The following is a 5,871-nucleotide window of genomic DNA, read 5'->3' on the forward strand; positions in this document are numbered from 1 at the left end:
ACAAATATTTAGTATCAGTTTCTATCTCTAAAATAACTTGAAATTTATTTTTAAAAATTAGGAAGAACTCAAAGGCCACCAGAATAACAAGCCCACATGTGGGTCCTTCAGTTGTCCAATAATGTCCTTTATAACAAAGGACCAGGTCAAGAGCACCTTCTTCTCCTCACCCTCCTACTTTTCTGGTCCCTGCAAAGCAAAACTAGATCTTCAATTGCTGGTCAGAGCATATCATCCCTGAGCATCTCAAGTTACCCTCTATAGATAGACCTTGTTTTCTTTGGTCTGGTATTACAAAGGAATGCAAATATATTTTTGCAGAAACACTGAAGTCTGTGTTTATTCTCCTAGTTTGCACTCTGTCAGGCAACCCAGAGTATTCATCGGTCCTAGCAGTATATTAATGACTTTGATAGTTTGGTGACAAATAAGTTTTACATGTTTTTCACCTGTAAACTGATGAATTTTGCTTTTTCAATGACACCTTTTAAAAGCCAGCATCTCACTATGTAGCTCTGGCTGACTTAGAACTTGCAAAGTTGACGAGCCTGGCCTTGAGCTCAAGAGATACATGTCCCAGTCTTAAAAATGATGGCACAGAGATTAAAGGTGTACAGGAACATGTTTAGCTTCAATGGCTGCTCTAAAGAGACCTTGGGGTCTATGGACCCAATTCAGCTTTTATTGCAGCCTCTACTGACATCTACTGCCTAACTCATTACTAATATGAGGGTTGTCAGAGGATGACTTTCAAACTCCTATATCTCTCTTACATTGTGAATTACCAGGAGGCTATAAAGAGAGGTTTCTCTGCTCTTTTCCACATTGATTTATTACTCACTTTACACAGTCATTTATGCATAGATTTGGATTTTACTTAATATTTCCCATCATTTTTATCGATGAATAAAATATAAATTTTTATTCTTAAATTGTGAAATTTGTACTTCAGCCACCTAGAACATGAGCAACAGTAACTGCTTCATGTCATTCTGAAACAGTTTGCCATTCTTTCTCTATTCCTGCTATGTCATTAGTTTTTAATACAACATACAATATTCTAGACTCAATATATATTTGTCCTGACCAAACTTCATCAACTGTCATTTCTTTATGGAATCCTCTTTTTGATGAACCACATCTGGTATGTAGGACTATACATTCTTTCTCATACTGTTCCCCCCCTAGATGATAAGAACCAACTATGTTTTGACCAATTTCACTTCTTTCTAAATTGACTTGTATATCTGGCTATGAATATAGAAAACCACAAATTCACACTCATGGATTAAATTCCTGCCCAAATCCACAGAGTTCATTCAGTGTTTCTCATGTTCTGAATTTATACCCTTATCTGTACTATTGAGACCTAGTTCATCCTGTCTTCCATATATTAATGTATTGGCGCAATTAACCTATACCACACCCACTCTCCCAACCACAACAGGCAGTGTCTTCCTTATTCCCTTTAATTCCATGTTACTTGTAAACAGCCACTCACTCCCATCCTGGGGCTCTTGGTCTGCTGCTGCTGAATACATTTTTGACTGTTTTACTCTGAAAGCTTGAATAGGCAGTGATTGGTAAACACTTGAGTCATTCTTCCAGGCTTTCACTGGAAAATAAATGTTTCTTTGTAGTGCTTCTCCAGCCTCTCTAAGCTCCCAAACATCCTTAAATTTAAAACATGTAATAGCAAAGCAGTGTTCTTTGGCTATTTATATTCCAAACTTTAGTGCCTACTGTCTTTTTTTCCTTATTCTGTTCAATCAGATTAACAATATAACCTGCAACTGTTTAGATTGCCATTGTAATGTCAAAACAAATGTCAGCATGTTTTTCACTGATGTATTTCTGAATTAAAATTTCAAAGCCTTGAACATATACTGAACTACTTTGTCAGTGTGAAGAATAAACTGAATGGACTTCAGGTCAGATAAGATATTGTTATCTTCTAAATATAGAGCAGAAATCTGACCTTAAGTGTAAAGTATCCCAGCACTTGGGAAGCAGAGGCCAGCCTGGTCTACAAAGTGAGTTCCAGGACAGCCAGGGCTACACAGAGAAACCCTGTCTGGAGAAAAACAAAACAAAACAAAAAACAAAAAACAAAAAAAAAAGAAAGAAAAGAAAAGAAAAGAAAAGAAAAGAAAAGAAAAGAAAAAGAAAAAAAAAGAATAAAGTTAGTATGGGCACGGGGATCATGGGGGTGAGGGGTGCTTTCCCAGGTGAGCTCAAGACTGACAATGTTTCAGATCCCTGTGGTCATTATAACACATTGTTATCTTGGAGAACTCAAGAATGTTTTCATTCAGTTCAGTAACAATAACCCATATGTAAATATTCTGCAGTGTTCTATTGTTCCCACCCAAGTTGGAGCTGGTTCAGAGTGAGAGTAGAGTATTCCAGGGGCAATCAATACTATAACTATAATATGACAATGAATAGCCATCTTGAAGATGGAATTAAGGTTTTATCCTTCCTTCCATGATTATTCATTTCTTTTACATGCATAAAGTCCACCTCTCTTCTGAAATCCAAAGTTGTGCTTCATTAGATTATCTGTGTGTAAGCTTCCACGCCTTGCTTTTCTCAAGCCAGACCAAAATCACTGGTCAGGATTGTCTTAGAAATCAGGGTGGGCACTTGTTGGTAATTCCCAGACCTACTGATTTCCCACAACTCTTTGATCTTCATTTGTTTGTTCTGCAACACTGAGTTATCTCCTTCTACTCTTCCTCTTTCTCTTCTTAACAGGTAGTCCGTGTTTTCAGTTTCTGTTTTTTCCCTCCATAGAGTACTGTCTAAAAGGCTTTTTGCATGTATGCACTTTGACTATTTTAGTACACACTGGTCAAAGCTGATGGCATTACTGTTAATATCAATGTTCTTAAAAACAAAATCAATGAGATCCCTGATAATTTTTTTCATCCTTTTCTGATGAAGAAGAATACCATATCACCACATTTAGAAGAAGTGGAGGTAAGAAGATAAGGAGTTCAAGGGCATATTTCTAAAATACAAAGAGTTCTAGCACAGCGCTTTAGTGGATAAATGAGCCGGCTGCTAAGCTTGACAATCGAGCTTGGTTCCCAGGACTCATATAGTAGAAGGAAAGAGAGAATGGGATATAGCTCAGTGGTTAAGAACACAGACTGTTCTTCCACAGGTCCTGGGTTCAATTCCCAGCAATCACATGGTGGCTCACAACTGTCTATAATGTGTTCTGATGCCCTCTTCCGGTGTGTCGGAAGAGAGTGGCAGTGTACTCACATTAAATAATTAAACAAACAAATAAATAAATAGTAGAAGGAAAGAACTGACATCACAAGTTGTCCTTGTACTTCAATATACACAACATGATGTGTTATAGCACACACACATACAGAGAGAGAGAGAGAGAGAGAAATGAAAAATTTAAAAGCAATGACATAAAAGATAATTAATAAATGCTTCAAAATGGTCATTTAATCGAAAGCCCATCTATAGCTTCATAAGCACACCTAAGCTCCTAACCTACTGAGCAAAATACCTCTAAGCACATTAGAAATGCTCTTGTTTGGGGTCTAGAAATGCATGGGGTAGCTGCTGAGTGAGTCTTTTCTTTCATGAATTGTTTCTTAGCGCATTACCTCACATCTATCTGAGGCCTTGGCAAAGATTTCACCATCATATTTTCTTGTCTTCATTAGATGACATTTCCTGGTATGTGATCATTGTTTTGGAAGCAATTTCCTCATTCTTGCATTGCTCACTGTCTGAGTAAAGTAGAATTAAGACAGATTTTACTGTGAGATGCATCAAACCCTGGCTTCTTTACAGCTAAGAGTTGGCTTTAGCTTGTGTTAGTCAGTTTTCACCGCTAGGATAGGCTACCTAAACTGAACATATTGAAGGGGGAAAAAAAGCCATATTTCACTCATTGCTTCACAGGCTTCTGTCCATCGTAGCCTGACAGCTCACTTAGAATTCTGCTAAGGCCAGGTTGTCTTCCACTTCTATCTGCTCCTCTCCCTGGTCTGTGAGAGGGTACTATTCACACTCAGGTTGGGCCTTCCTCTCTCTGGAAAAGTCCTCCCAGACACAGCAATGTGCTGCTTACACGAATCAGTTTGACTTGAGTTAGCAGATAACACTCTCGGTACTATGCTGGGATACCCTTGACTAGCTTATTAAGTATGTCTTCTCTTCTGTGCTACCATGGACACTGTGTTAGATAATCTTGTGTCAACTTGAACACAAGCTAAACTCTGAAAGAAAGGGACCTCAATTAAGAAAATGATTTCTTTAGGTAGGGTTTATAGGCAAACCTGTAGAACATTTTCTTCATCAGTGATTGATGAGGGAGGGCTAAGCCCATTGTGGGTGGTACCATCCCTTTGATGGTGGTGCTAGGTTCTATAAGAAAGCAAACTAAGCAAGCCATGTGGAGCAAGCTAGTAAGAAACACTCCTCCACAGCTTCTGCATCAAGTCCTGCTTCCAGCTTCCTGCCCTGTTTGAATTCCTGCCCTGGCTTCCTTAGGCAATGGACAATAATTTGGTAGTGTAAGCCAATTAAGCTCTTTCCTCTCCTAGTTACTTTGATCATCATGTATCATCTCGTAGCTCTAACCATGACAGACAGCAATGGTGATAAACTTTTCCCTACAGCATAGTAAGGATCCCATGCGCTTTCATTTTCAGGGCCATTTTTATTTCTTTCCTTTATGTTGTGACCAACTGTCTTTGCAAGATGCATCAGGCTTCTGACCAGCAATTCTTTGCATGATCGTTATGTTAACTTATACTTCCCTTTGGGAGTTTCATTGTAATTTGTTTCCAGCAATATGTTATTTATTCATCCTGTTGTTAAGTACCAATAACCTAGTCTTCAGCTCACCACTATCCATGCCACACAACATATTTGTAGCCATGGAAACTTTTTCCCATCTCTCATAGGCCTCCCAACACTGCCTCTTGACCAAAATGAGCACTTTCATATACCAGATAAGAAATGGTCTGTCAAAGTCACAAACTTACACCACTTGAGTTCTGTTGTCTATAGAAACTATTATCCAAACTCAGCATCCAAAGATGCTACAGAAGCATGTGAATGCTTATCTACAAGGGCCAATGGGATCTATCTTAAAAGCATTAAGGATAATGCTACAAAAAGGACTACTTTTCAATGATTATGTAGTGACTATTCCTATAATTATCTTCCCCTAGAATATATCTCATGTAGGAGCATGAAAAGAGTTGAGAATTTCAGACACCAAATGTATCAACACCAAACAGAACAATGTTGTAAGTGGATGCTGAAGTCTTGTTTTGGGAACTTAATCACACCCAGTTGAAAGCGATGAGCATTTATGCAGCTGTTCTCCCTCACAAGAGTTCTCACTCTCATAAAGACAGCTACTCATTTCAAAATCCATCCAAGCTAATGTGGATGTTTAGACTCCTAAGTAGTCACACAAGCTGAACCCAATGATATCCTTACTAAGAGCAGTCACAAAAGTTACAGCTGTGTGTTTTCTGTCTGCTAAGTTTAGCCATTAAAGCCTACTCAATTTTATCATGATTAAACAAGTGAAAATCACATTGTATGTATACAACTATTAGTAGACAACTTACTGAAAAGTCAGCATTTTTGTAACAGGACTAAGTAAATGGCAAGGAAAATGCATAGCTTAGAAACACATGTACACATACATATGCAGTCATACTAGTGCACTCACACAAATGCAGGCACAGACACATAGACACACACACACACACACACACAAACCATATAACAATATTAAAACAGAAAATGTCAGTTTAAAGCCAAGAACTAAATCCTTTCTCTCTCTCTCTCTCTCTCTCTCTCTCTCTCTCTCTCTCTCTC

This window comes from Mus caroli, chromosome 6 (assembly GCF_900094665.2).
Source record: "Mus caroli chromosome 6, CAROLI_EIJ_v1.1, whole genome shotgun sequence".
Taxonomy (NCBI): Eukaryota; Metazoa; Chordata; class Mammalia; order Rodentia; family Muridae; genus Mus; species Mus caroli.